The sequence below is a fragment of the Sturnira hondurensis genome, unplaced genomic scaffold (genome assembly GCF_014824575.4).
Source record: "Sturnira hondurensis isolate 20B ecotype Veracruz unplaced genomic scaffold, ASM1482457v3 Scaffold0021143, whole genome shotgun sequence".
NCBI classification, from domain to species: domain Eukaryota; kingdom Metazoa; phylum Chordata; class Mammalia; order Chiroptera; family Phyllostomidae; genus Sturnira; species Sturnira hondurensis.
This window is the reverse complement of record NW_028093774.1, coordinates 18,262,702-18,277,166: the sequence shown is the minus strand read 5'-3', so window position 1 is coordinate 18,277,166 and position 14,465 is coordinate 18,262,702. Positions and strand designations below refer to the sequence as shown.

At 53.2% G+C, this 14,465-nt stretch overlaps 1 protein-coding gene across 3 annotated transcripts in view; it reads left to right on the top strand.

Annotated features, from left to right (window-relative positions):
- The window catches only part of ADCK1 (aarF domain containing kinase 1), a 118,701-nt gene that overhangs the window by 60,992 nt on the left and 43,244 nt on the right, over window positions 1-14,465 (top strand). The window lies entirely within an intron of this gene.

Here is a 14,465-nt window from a genome sequence, read left to right as displayed (position 1 = left end):
GTAGCTAGAAGTCCAGGACCCAGTGGACAGGGTTGGTTCCCCTGAGGCCTGTGACCTGCTTCTGGCGGTGTGCAGGGAAGCCTTCGGCGTCCTTGGTTTGCGGAAGCATCGCCCTGATCTCTGCCTTCATGCTCACCTGGTGCTCTCCCCGAGTGCCTGGCGTTTTTGTCTGTGTCCGAATTTCCCTGTTTTGTAAGGTCACACTCCTATTGGACAAGGACCCACTCTATGCCAGCATGACCTCTTCTTCACTAATTGTATCTGCACTGGGGCGACTTCCAAATAAGGTCACACTCTGAAGCCTGGGGGACGCAATTCAAGCCATGACAGATGGGTGCATTAGGTCTTGCGTAGTCGCGAGGATCAGACCTGCCACTTGAATGAGCTAAGGCCAAAGGGCAGATGTAGTGTGTCATGTAACCGAAGTTTAGGAAGTGTTGGGGCAGAGTCGGTTTGGGGGGGCTCTTCCACGGTTCCTCCTTGTCTCTTCTCCCTGCAGCTCAGCTTCATTCACAGATCCATCCTTCGTGAACAGCTGCCATTGGTGGCTCTTAGCCTCACCTCTTCCCAGCTTTGCCCCTAGGAGGGCCATCCCCACCCCAGTTTCATTTTTGTAGAATTCCAGATAAGGACTCTGACTCAATTAACGTAAGTTAGACATTGTACTGGGTTGAACAGTGTTCCCCTTGCTCCTCCCCCGGTTCATGCCTACCTAGACCCCGAGGGGGTGAACTAAGATTTTAGAAGATGACACGAAGTAACTTAAGATGAGTTCACACTGGATTGGGGCGAACCCTGAATCCTGTGAATGGTGTCCTTTACATAATGATACGTATGGTGGTAGAAAAGGTTGGAGTGATCCAGCAACGAACCAAGGAACTGCAGAGATTGCTGGCAGCCACAAGAAACTAGGAAGAGGCAAGGAAGGCTTCCCCGCTGGAACCTGCAGAGGAAGAGCAGGCTGCCAGCACCTGGATCTCAGACTTCCAGCTGTCAGAACTGCGAGACAATACATTTCTGCTGTTTCCAGCTCCCCAGCGTGTGGTAATTTGTTATGGTAGCCCTGGAAAGCAAATGCAGATGTCTATTCTCAGGCCGATGGAACAAGATGTGACCCCTCTCATTTAAACCCCAAGGTTGAAGTTGGACTAGGATAGGAAGCAGCAAGGCAGAAAAAGGCACTGCGATAGACAGAGCGGAACACCATCCACAGTCATGTCTGTGGGTAGTATGCCACGGTGTCTGTTTGCTTGCTGCTTGCTGTGTAGTACATACTGACTGGATGTTTTATAGGTGTTGTTTCTAACTCTGATAGTAATTCTGCAGGGCTGGTTGATTTTACCATTCCAATTTTCCAAAGGAGGGAGCCGAGGCCCTGAGAGGTTAAGGAGCAGCCAAAGTCATGTAGGTAAAAGAAGCAGAACCACTCCTGAGCTCTGTTGCCTAAGACCAACCCTCCCTCGGCTCGGCAGCTGCTCACCCTGAGCCGGGCTGGTTCCTGGAGGGCAGTAGCTTGGCTTCGGAGGTGGCCTTGGTGCAGGCTTTAGGGCGTCACCACAGGCTGCAGGTCTGAGAAGTAGTGTTAAGTCAAATCAGCTAATTGTGTGTATGTGTATATGTGTGTATGCATGCATACATGTATTTGTGTGTGTCTGTGTACAAGCCCTGGTGACTGAAGGGGAGACATTTTGAGCAGAGTCAGCCTGCAGTGCGGAATGGATGGAGGGGCCAAGGCAGGAGCCTCTTCCCATCATCCACATCTGGGGAACAGAGCCTTTTTAGCTGTGTCTGGGGCGGGGCCAATTGTTTTCCCCTCGCCGTCCCCCTGGAGCTCAGAGTAAGTGTCCCGTGAGTCAGGAGGCCACATACCCAAAGACAAATGTCACAGCCACTGTTCTTGGAGGAGCTGCCCTGACAGCTGACCCCACACCCTCTGGGACTGCCAGAGAGGCAGCAGGTCCCCCTCTTCTTGAACAGAACTCATGGCCTGCCTTCCCCTCCCCAGGGAGAGCGGAGGGAGTGTCCTGCAGGCTGCTCAGGGCTGGGCTGGTGGCGTGGGCAGGCTGGATGTGACTGCAGTGGTTCTGAGGCCTCCTTCCTGTCTCCTGGTGAGGCCTAGAGTGGAAGCGATGGCTTGAAGGAGCCCCAGGTCCTGCCCCGTCTCACAGTGAATGTGATTACCAACCTTGACCTAGTGTTCACAGTGTGAGAAGTGACGGCCCCAAGACAAGGGCTCTGGTGAAGGTGGTTTTGTGGGAAGTTCAGGTGCTGCCAGTGCGGGGGTGGAGACGTGGTCCAGGGAAGAGAAGGCGGCTGGTGACTGTGGTCTTAAACCAGCTGCCACACTGGGCGACGAAGATGAATCCTGAGGGGAGGCAGGGAAATTCGTTGTCTCCGCCAACCCTCCAGCTGCCCAAGGCTGGAGAGGTTGAGTCACGTGCCTGAGGTCGCACAGAGAGCACGAGGCAGAGTCAGGAACACAAGGCAGGCTGAGTTCAGAACCCACACCCCTAACCCGTGTTCTGCTGCTCTCTGAAAGCGGCTCTGTGCTCTTCACAGAGTTGCCCAGCCTTGTGGGTTAGGGCCTCTCCCTGCATTCCCAGGGGGAGGAGGCAGGCCAGGCAGGTGGAGAACCCCAGCAGGTCAAGGAACTGATTGTTTATTGAGTGTTCTCTGTCCCTACAATGTGTTAGATGTTTTCAAACACAAGGTCTCATTTTAGACTCCCAACAGCTCAGTGAGGTCTGTTTCCCCATGTTTCCCAGATGTGGAGGCTGAGATTCAGAGATGCTAGGTAACTCATTCAGGATCACGCAGCGGGACGGCGCCTCAGCTGGGAACTGAACCTGGGTATTGTCTGACCAGAGCAGAAGCCATGCTTCAATTTCAGAGGGGAGGGCCTGGGTTCAAGGCCACAGTGATGGGTCTGTGAGGCCTAATCTGCCTCTGAGGGCCGTGTTCTTTCCTCGGACATCACACCAGTCTGCCCTCTCCCCTTCAGTCCGGGACCTGTTCGGCCTGTGAGCCAGTTAGATGGTGGTGGAGGGGAGCTCTAGGGAGTGTGGGGGGCTGAGCTCTTCTCCCTCATCTCCCCTCTGGAGCTCATAGGCTAGGGGTGGGGACAAGGGTGAGGGTAGTCTGCAGTCCCGTGTAGCTTCTCAGAGCTGCGCCCTTCTCCAGGGAGGAGCCCCCTCTCCTCCTGCTGCCCCCTGCTCGCTGTCTACCTGATGCTGCAGAGGGAGGCAAGCCCTCCACGTCTGCCTGATTTATGTTCATCGTTGAAACAATAATGTTTAATCTGGAAAGGGCTAATCAATTTTTTATGCTGATTATGAATAGGCCAGCTGTGCCTGCTTCTTTATTCATGGAGCTTCGGGAACAAGCCAGCATCCCAGGCCAGGCTCCCTCCGTGATTTCCGCTGTAGGAGGCCCTGCGTCAGGATTGCTCCTCAGTGGCCTTGCCTGTGCCACTTTGGAGGTGACTCCAGTGTGGGTATACATGTGTCAGCATGTGTTCGTCATCAGGGGGCAAGCTGATGCCAGGTGGAGAACCAGATTTCAGTGTGTGCCCTTGTGTGCGTAGAGGGTGGTTGGGACAGGCTGGGGCACAAGTGCGGGGAGTGCAGGACAGAAGGTTAGAGCTATGGTATCACGGAGTTAGGAAGTGCTCCCACAGCTTCCTGTTACGAGTGGGGAATTAAGACCCCGAAGAGGCGGTGGTAGGACCAGCACCCTAGTCCCTTTCCTTGGAGGGCAGGACTCCTTCCACAGTCGTACGGGTGGGCGGAGAGAGTCAGAAGGAGGTACTGTGTGTACTCCTGACACAGATCTGACACCTCTGAAGGGCTTGTATTTTAGGTACAGAATGGGCTACAGACATAACTCGAAGGAGATCAAGACAAGATGAGGGCAGGTGTTTGAGGTGGGGGCCACGGCTCTCAGGAGTGTCCAAGTGGGGCTGCACAAAGGGATGAGTGCACAGAGGGAGGGGGTGAAGCCGGAGCAGGGTTTGAGGACTGGGAGTGGGAGAAGCAGGAGAGGGCACGTTGGGTGGAGTGCCTGAGCTGACAAGTGGAGGCAGGGCTGAGGATGACGCTGTTGGTTGGCACGGGGGAGCTATCTGAACCTTGAGGGAGACTGTAGGGGCTGGTGTCTCCTGGGCCTGGAGCTGGAAGCAAGGAGCCTTGGGCCCAGGTTGGGGCAGGTGCCCGGCCGGGTGCACAGCTCGGCTGTCCCACAGGCGGGGTTCCTGCGTGTTTGCACGGTCTGCCGCCTTTCTCCCTCTGGGACTTCACCGATCATTTGTTCGTTCTTTTGTTGACTCAGCGCATGTTTGCTGAGCTTCTGTTGTGCGGGCCCCAGGGGTTATGTGGGTGAGCAAGATGCCGTCACCGGGAATGGCAGATGTGGCACAAGGGATCAGAGCAATGACAATCTAATGACACTCGTGGTAAGGGCCGTGAGGGAAAAGTATAGGGTGCTGAGTCTGTGGTGGCCCGGTGGCCTTTCTGAGGAAGTTACGCGGAGGCCAGGGGTGATAGTTGGAGGAAGGGAGGGTCAGACGGAGAGAATAAAGAATGCAGAGGCTCTGGGTGGGAAAGAGTGTGGGTTTGTCCGGGGACAGAAAGGGAGCGCTGGTGGCCGGGCAGACATGGAAAGAGGAGGCTGGGCAGGGGGGCGCTGGGCCTGTGCAGAGACCCCTGGTTGGCAGCCACTTATGGGCGCTGTGCAGAGAATGACGCACTCAGGCTGCAGTGGCTTCTACGGGGTGCGGGAGGGACCAGGAGACCAATTAGGCTTTGTGGTCATCCAGGCAAGAGGAGATGGTGGCTCGGACGAAGAGTGGAGGGAGGCATTTTGGACAGTCAGGGGTGAATTAAGTGGGGAGGGGCTGAGGGGGAGGGAGATGCGATGATCGGCTCCTGGGGTTCTGGCATGAACAGTGGGGGACAGCCTCAGAAATGACCACAGCATGAAGGGGGCAGTGGGGGCAAGTGCGGTAGCAGGTCATCCCTCTAGCAGTTGGGGGAAGATTTTTTTTTGTGGCAGGGCTGGGATTTGCAGTGTCCCCCTCTCTCCTCTGAGTAGGAGGGATGGGTTGGAGGTCAGAGAAGGTTGGTGAGTCCTCTGTGGGGCAGAATAGTTTGGGGTTCTGCACTGAAAGGCTGGACCCCATTGGGTTTCTGGTTTCCAGATATTAAAAAATGTCATTGGCACCCTGATCTTTTTAAGAGCACTAGGAATGTGTGTGTGTGTCCATGTCCCTGTAAGTGGCTTTGGAGCAGGAGAGCCTGCCACTTTAACAGCTGGAGCGGCCCCTGCAAATCACCTGTGTCATCACCACTGTGGTGAGAGGTCTCTGGTGACCCCACTGCCCTCCTCGTCTTTGCTGTGCAAAGTGAGGGCGGTGGTTCTGTGTGAGGTGTAAGAGGAAACGGAGCTCCTGCGAAGGGTTCACTGGGGCTAATGTCATCATAGCCAGGCAGCTGTTAGGAGTTGGCCTGGGGCTGGGAAGGAATAATACTGTTAGAGGCCCCAGGGGAGGAAAAGACCTCTTCCCCTGGGGCCCGAAACAGGGACTGGTGCTGAGTTGTCACCTGGCAGGGCAGAACTGGGAGCCGTGAGGTGCTCTCCTGGCAGCCACTTATGGGCGCCGTGCAGAGAATGACGCACTCAGGCTGCAGTGGCTTCTACGGGGTGCGGGAGGGACCAGGAGACCAATTAGGCTTCGTGGTCATCCAGGAAAGAGGAGATGGTGGCTCGGACGAAGAGTTCACACTTGTCCCGTGTCCCCACACTGCGTGTGCACCCCCTTGTCTTGTTCCTCAGCTTTCTGATCTCACCACTGCCCTGGGAAATACAGCAAATGGATAAAAATGGACACGTGCTAAGAGTGGTTACGCGAATGCTCTATTTGCATCAGGGATTGGCACATTTTTTCTGTCAAGGGCCTGCATTAGGTTCCTATTGCTGCTGTAACAAATCGCCACAAATTCAGTGGCTCAAAACAATATACATTTGTTATCTTACCATTCTGTGGGTCAGAAATTCGAAAATTCAGGTGTCGGCTGAATTCGTACCCTTCTTCCCCCAGTACCATTTAGTCCCCTTATACAACACCCCGGCTGTTGTATAAGGACAGTTAGCGCACTGTTGTCCATGCCTACGAGGTCTTTCTCCTTTCGGCATCCCTTTAAGAGGCTGTAGGGAGAATCTCTTTCCTGGCCCTTTCTAGCTTCTGGCGGCTGCCTGAATTCCTTAGCTGGTGACCCCCTCCTTCACCGTCAGAGCCAGCAGTGTAATCTTTACATCTTTCTCTCTCTCCCTCTCTCCCCAGCTCTGTCTCATCCTTTGACCTCTGCTTCCTTTGTCGTATCTCTGCTCTGACCTTCCTGCCTCCCTGTTATAAGGACCCGTGTGAAACGTTGGGCCCCCAGGCTAATCAGGATACTCTTTCCATTTCAAGAGCCTTAGCTTAATCACACGTTTGGGGGTAAGGACATGGACATCTTTGGGGGTGGCATTTTTCTGCCTAGCACAAGGCCAGACAGTCGATATTTTAGGTTTTGCAGACCACACACTCTGTCACAACGGCTAAGCTCTGGCGTTGCAGAACAGGGTGAGAGCAGAATAGACAGTGTGTGCTGAATGAGCACGCTGTGTCCTGATAAAACTTCCCTCATGCACGTGGGAGTCATTTCCCGTCATTTTCACGTGTCGCAGAATACTATTCCTCCGATTCTTTTCAAACGCTTAGAAACGTCAAAAAGCATCCTTCGCTCACGGGCTGTACGAACAACAGGCAGTGGCCTGGATTTGGCCCACAGGCTGTAGTGCGCCGCCCCCTTGCTCTAAATGAATACTTCCCTTTAACATTTGGAGTGCCCCTACCAAGCGGGTGTTGACGTCGTCACTCCCGTTCTTTAGAAGGTCCGTAAGCGAAGTAGTTCGCCACAGGGCTACACGGTGGCGGGAAGGGCCGCCGCTGTGAGAGCTGGTGTTTTTCACCACTGCTCCCCTTTGCTGGGTAGTGTGTGTGCTTCTCCCCAGTGTGGGCGTTGTCTTCCCGGGAGACGCAGGAAATCTGGGTTTACCTCCTTTTAAAATCCCTGGGCCCTGCTGTTATCACGTGCAAAGCGAATCTGGAAAACTTCCTACTGAGAGAGACGCGTTCGGGCGTTCTGGGAAGGTCGCAAGGGCTTGGGCACCTGAGCTCTCTGTCTGGGGCTCGGACGCACGGGAACCCAGCCAGGCCGTCTGCTGTGTGGCTGTTGGCCACCCCCGGGAGCTGAGGGAGTCTGTCGTGATAGCAAATGCTGCCGCCATAAGCAAGGACGCTCTGTTTTCCCTCTTCCTGTGTTTTTGGGTGTAGGGACGTCTCAAGGTTGTTGGAAAAAAGGCCTTTGGGGTCGAGCTCATCAGGTTTGTGAGTTCCTGGGCCTCGCTGGAAATGCATGTGAGCCCCGGTGGCTGGGCTTTCTCCCGGTGGGCGGAGCTATGGATGCAGGAACCCTCCCAGGTGGGGGGTACCTGGGGAGCCCAGGCCGTCCTGGAACCCGGGTTGGGGCTTGCTGGCCATCTTCTCTCTGGCTTTCTCCTGTCGCCCTCTCATTCCTTTCATTTATAGTTCACATGAGCGGCTTCCTCTGCCTGGATGGCTCGTCCTTCATTTCTTCAGCTAGATAGCTGGCTCCCTGGCCTTCAGATCTCAGTTCTTTGACACCTCCTCAGGGGAGCCCTCCCTAACCAGGTTTAATCCTCCGAACACAGGCCCTTAATGGTACCAGCTACCTCTCCCCTCATGATATTTTATCAGAGATGGCCATATTATGTTTATTTGTGCTTACCTGATTAATTCTTGTGTCCCCACTGGACTTCAAGTTCCAGTAATGACTCCAGAGGGCAGAGGCTGTACCCGATTTGGACTCACTCTCCACCGAGTCCCCAGTAGCTAGCACAGTGCCCTCACATATTAGTAACTCAATAAACACTTGACAGATGAGTAAACAAGTGACCTTTAGCAAACATGTTCCTCATGCTAAAATGGAGCAGTGATGTCTCCTCTACCTAACCTCAAGAGAAAATTGAGAATTATGTAAGAGCACTTTGAGGGCCACAAACATGCGTATGTAAGGAGTTATCCATGGTGGGACATTCAGTCCTACAGAGCGAGATATCCTGACATCTCGTATGCCAGCCCATGCTCAAATTAAAAAAGAGGTGGTGCCTCTTCACGTGAGCTGACCTGCAGTGGAGGGTACAGATGTCAGCCTGCCCGAGTCTCAGGTCTGAGTCCCGTCACCACCTGTCTCTCGGCCCTCTGATGGGGTGCAGGCACTTGGCCCCTTGGCACCGCACGCCTCCCAGGATGGCCCATCCCCTCTGCACTGAGACCCCCTTCCCAGGGGCTGTCTGCCTGGGCGGCTCTGGCCGTGGGGGTCCCTGGCTTCGCACTGCACTGTCTAGGATCTCTGGTTGCTTCTACCCCAGAGATCTCTGTCATAGGCAGAGACACAGGCAACGTCACCCTGTGAGGCTGTACAAGTTATTAAGATGAGGAACGTTGAAAGGTTAGATTTATGACAGCCAACAGTGGATTATGAAGAATAATTTATCAAATGTCAGCGCCTGCAGCCTACAATTTACAGAAGCTTTGCTTAAGCTGAGGAGATCTGATTGGACTGCCCCCTCCCCCATCGGTAATGAATGACAGATCTAATGGATGGCTTCCCAGGCTGGCCAGCCACACTGGGTGTTTATCTGCTTTTTTATTAATCATTATTATCACAACATTTCCACAGAGCTCCTCCTCCCACAGCTCTCGAAGTGCCCAGCACCAGGGGGGCTCCTTTGGTCAGCTTGAAGGAACCGTAGCCACTTCTGGGGGGTCTTTTAACTCTCCTGGAGCATCTGCAAGGCCCAAAGTCCCCTCACCAAGAAGAGGTTAGGGAAGAATGAAACTCACCTCCATCCGGTCATTAGGAGATGGCACTTACTGAGTGTCAGGTGCCTTGGATGCAGTGCTGAGCAAAAAATAGAAGTCTGTATGGTCTAGAAGGGAGGAGGGAGAGTAAGCAAATTCAAACCAAGGCAAACGTGCAGCTGTGGACTTGCCCTTGAGGGGGGTACATGAACTCTGGGAGTGCACACTGGGGGGCTTCCTTGAGGAGGTGACAGTTGAGCCATGACTTGAAGGATGAGTTACCTGAACGAGGAGGAGGGAGAAGAGTCTTCTGGACACAGGGGACAGCATGTGCAAAGGCCCTGCAGTGGGCAGGGAGGGAGTGTGCTGGTGGCGGAAGAGGCTGGGAGAGCTGGAGTCAGTGCGGGGGAGATGGGGCAGGAGAGGAAGGCAAGGTCAGAGCCTGTGGGTTGTGATAAGGGTTTTGCTGCCCGGAAAGCCGGTGAAGTGGTTTGAGCAGAGAGAAGCTATGTGGTTAGCCTATGTCTGGAACACTCACCTGCGTGCGGAGGTTGGCTTAGAGGAGAGAAGAGTACAAATGGGCGGGTCAGTTAGGAGGCTGTTACTGTCTCTGGGTGGCTCCTACTCACTGACAGGACGAAATGAGAGTCTGGAACTGCTGACCCTGTCCAGTGTCCTTTTCATTGGACCACGCTGCCCACTTCCTGGAGGCATCAGATGGGGCACTGGCTCCTGCTAATTGTGGGGGTCTCCTATAGGCTGTACTCCAGACACACTATGTGTGTTGTTTCATAAAACAACTCTGTGAGGTGGCTAGTGAAATTCCCGTTCTACAGAAGAGAAAACTGAGGTACAGAGGGGTTATATACTGCCCGAGCTGGGACACCCAGGGAGCCAGAATTTGAGCCTGGGTGTTTGAGTGAGGGCTTGTGTCTGAATCACTCTGTCCTAATGGGCTCAGGTTCTGCTGCCTACCTCTTCCTTCCTCCCTCCCTCCCTCCCTCCCTCCCTCCCTCCCAGCTCGGCAGGGGCAGCACCTAAAAGCTCCGCAGAACGAACAGTTTGGCCTCCCTGAACCTCAGAGAGAACACAAACTCCGTGGAAGACAGGGTCTGAGTGTTCTCGAGCTGTTACTGTCATTATTATTTTTATTATAATAAATTGCTGAGAGTGGGAAGCTGGGGGCGGGGTACTCCCACATTGAGGCAAGGAACTGTGGCGTGGGGAGAGGGAGAGACACTCGATGACTGTCCCCTCCCTGGGCCCCCCAGGGCCATACTGGAGGGTCGTGTGCAGCGGCCCAGGCAGGAGTCACTGTCTCCAGCAGGCCTGCTGAAACGCAGGTGTGTTTTGCAGAGGCCGCTACCTTCTGCCGGACTGAGGTCCGCCGTGGTCAAGGACTGCGTCTGTTTTGTGGGCCCACGTACTAGCGTGATTTCCGCCATGCGGTATTTTTCTAGGCTGCAGTAAGTACAGGGTGGAGTGAAAGTAGGCTTACAGTTGTTTGTATGGAAAACAATACAACGATTAATACGTAAATAAACTCTGTGTTTCAGGTACTCACAGCTGTGAACGTGCGTGCTTCCCCCACCCTGTGTCTGTCGACTGGCTGAAGCCGAGGAATGGCAAATTGGTTTTGTTTCCTGTGTTCACACTGGTCACCTGATAGTGGCTGCTGGGAGCTCTGTGTCGATAGGGATTCTGGGGCGCCATCTGGGTCCCGCAGAAAGGAATGCTGGGATTGGGAGGTCTGGCACAGGTGTGTTTGGGGTGTATGAATTAGCTGTTGCCGCATAACAAATTACCCCAGAACTTAGCATCTTCAAACAACAAACATTTGCTCTTAGTTTGTGTGGGTCAGGTTCCAGGTCAGAGTCTCTCCTGAGGGGGCAGTGAGGCCGTCCGCCGGGGCTGTGCCGCCCGGAGGCCTTCGTAGGGGACAAGTGCTTCTGCCAAGGTGGCTCACTGTTGGCAGGTGGCCTGGGCTCCTGAGCCCTCCACGGGCTGCCCGCGTGCCGTCCGGTGACATTGCAGAAGTCACACAGAACCCTTCCTCTACCTGCGGTTTGTCAGGAGGGGCACTGAGTCCAGCTCACACGCAAGCGGCAGGAAGCCGGCTCCACCTTGCACAAGCAGGAGTATTTAAACATTTAGGGACATCCTCCACAACCCTCACAAAGGGAACAAGAGTGCATGTGCCACCCGTTTGCTGTCACTGTCAGGTGTGACGGTAGAAAGTACAGGAATGACTTCCTCTCTCCTTATTTTGGGTAGACTGTGGACCCCGACCAGTGTTTTCTGCTCTTAAACGTACACACACCCCCTGAAAAAACCAGACCATAAAATGCTAGAGAAACTTTTTTCCCGATTATTTTTCCTTTTTTTAGACAAGGACATCGATATATTTGGATCATGGGCCGACAGTAATTAAAAAGCACATAACTAGTCATTTTAAAATGCAGTTGTTTTACTTAATTGATTTTGCCACCAGACCCAGAGGAAAACAAAAAGGACCGGGGGAGAGAAAGCCTTAGAAGGGGAGACAGGTTGCTGCGAGTGGCCGGAGGCAGCCGAGGCCCGGCTTGAATCTAATTGCTGCCCGTGCCGCAGTTTGTTTCTGCTAATGGTTTTTTGCTGGAAGGGCTGGGGGACCAGGCCTCATTGGAGGGGGGTGTCGTTTGTTTCGGCCACATGGGGGGTGTAATTCTGCTTTCAGGACAGGGTCTATTTTTCCTTACTATCTATCAGCTTAAAGTACTTCCGCTGAACACTTTGAATCAAGGTTCCATTTAGAGATACTTTATTCATATTTAATTACAGGCTGTAGCACCCATCTTTAATTACCTTTTTTATAAGCCAGCAAGGAACATCCACTAGCAATCAATTACTCTGTGTGTGTGTGTGTGTGTGTGTGTGTGAGCACAGGAGGGTATGGGCGTGTGACTTGCTCCCTGATAGAGAGGGGAGGTGGTAGGCAGGCCGACCACCTGCCTACCACCCCACCGAGGTAGGGTGGGGTACCTGCCTGACAGGCTCCTTGTGCGGAATGAATGGTGCACCTTCATCTCCCATGCTTCTCCTTACTTCCACCGGTCAAGTTGGGAATTTGGACACGTGTTCAGAGCTGGGCTGTGTTCAGGGTGCTGAGTTGGCTTGGGTGCTTCCATTCCCTGGTGGGAGGAGGTCATTATGGGATGCCCCCTGTCTTATCCCCTGGGGATGTGGCAGACCAGGCTTCATCTAAGCTGGAGATTGGGATGCTTGCCTCGGCCCTTTCCTTTCTTCACTCCCCCTTGGTGTGCTCTTGGCAGCTGTTTTTGTCACAGAGGTCTAGTGATTCCATGTCACTTTTTGGTTGCAGTGACTCTACAGTGTCCCTGCAGTGACACTGATTTGAAGACTGGTTGTGCTTCTCAGAGAATGAGCCAGTACTCCCAGAGAGTGAGGTCAGATCACTCCCAAGTCCTTTTGCAGTGGGGAGACAGGCATTCTAACGGTCTGGGAGGTGAGGGTCCGAGTCCAGAGCTGCTGGCACTCCTTCAGGAGCTACCAGAGGGTTTCCAAAGGTACTGAATGTTGATCTCGTTGTGCAATGGCCAGAACATTGCTAAGTAATACCTCCCCTCAATTCCTGGATCCCTGTCCTAGCAAGAGAGTGGAGAGAAGATGGCACTCATACTTACTGAGCCTCTTGCAGATTCTGGGCACCATGCCTGTGTTTCTTTAATTTAATCCCAGCTGGTGTGAGAACATACCATATCAGTCAGAGCCCCTTCAGTTGTATGTGCCAGAAAAGAATTCAAACTGCCGTAAGCAAAAAACAAAAACAAAAAATGGAATTATAGGGTGGGCATTCAGGCATGGCTAGATCAAGGGACTCAACCATTGTGATCAGGATTTACTTATCTCTGTCTCTTGGCTTTGCTTTCTTCTTTGTTTCTTCAATGTGACCCCTGGTATCTGTAGGCTTCAAGTTCAATTTTAGCAGAAAGAAAGAATCCCTTCTCCTACAGTTCAAACAAAAGGAAAAACAATAGAATCCAATTGGACCAACTGGGTCATATGCCTATCTCAGAACCAATCAGTGTGACCCAGGGTATTTAGGGTTCTGATTGGCTAAGTCTGGGTCTCACACCCACTCTGGGGTAACAGGTGGAGTCAACCTAGGTAAACCCCACACATGACATGTGCTTTTACATTTGAGGCCTTTGGATTAGCAGAGTGTGAGAGCAGGAAGGTTCAGCCATTCAAAAGGAAGAAAGAGTTCATCCAGTTCTTTTCCAATGAACAGAATAATAGATTTATTCCTTCAACAAATCTTTGTTACTGACTCATTCTAGCCCTGTTCTAGGTGCAGGGAATTCAAAGCAAACAAAATAGACAAAAGTCCCTGCCCACTGGGAGTTGATATTCTAATGATGTGTATGTGGATGGTGGCCTTTGTATTCTCTTATTCCAAGGTCCAGGATAAAAGGTCTTGTGCAGAGAGACCCAGGGTTTTGGGGTGGATGATGGGGGAAGAATATGGCTCTCACAGGGCCTGAACTCATAAAGGAGGGGAAAAGATGGGTGCATGGTTGGGGAAGAAGGGATCAGTAGGCACTGGGAGGGATACGGATAAAAACCCAAGGAGGAAGAAGGGGGACAAGGAAACCAGTCCGTACCCATCTTTCGTGACAGGGAAGTGTAGGCCCCTCCCACATTGCCTGGACCTTTGGCTTCTGCAGGATGTTGATAAATGGGATAGAGTTTAGTGAAAGCTAAAAAAATGATGACAGGGCCGGAGGGAGTGATTTATGAGACAAGATTAGCAAAGTGACGGTGCAGCCTAGCAAATGGGGAGGGGATGGTGGCTGCAGGTCACGTGACTTTGGAAGTCCACGGAGAGGAGGGAGCCTGAGGGGCTGGGCATCTGCTGCTGAAGGGGACAAAGGGAGGCAGGGGGCACAGACTGAAGAGGCCTCTCATGTGGCCTGTGAGCTGGGGGCTGTATGAGGAGGAGGGGAAGTGTGTGCCTGCACCCTTCCATCTGCACAGGTGTGTGCGCGAATGCCTGGGCTCTGCAGAGTTGGGAGGCTGTCCAGGGACTTCACGAAATAGAGAGGATGAGAATTGCAGCCTTGGTCAGTCGTGCAGAAGCCTTTTGGGGGCCTCCTTCCCATCTGGTAGAATATTTATATCTGGACCATGTAGGTGTGAACACTCAAGCCAGAAAGACTTTTTCCTTCAGGAAAATCAGTATGACATTTCTGAGAGGGAAGGAGGGAAGGCAGAAGGGAAGAGAAGATGGAAGAATAAAAGTATGTCTTCCACTTCATAGAGGAAGTGAGGCACAGAAGGAACAGGGGACCTGCCCCAGGCTGCCTGTGGGTGGCATTGCAGGTGAGGACCGAGGACAAGGCTTGGACCCACAGGCCTGGGATGGAGTCTCTGCAGGGTGGCTGGGGTGAGAATGGGCTCAGGCCGGAACAAGAGGTGGTTGTGGGGTCTGCGGCCTCCCGCCAGGGTCCCTCGAGCTCTCCAGGTTGGTGGAGTTGGAAAT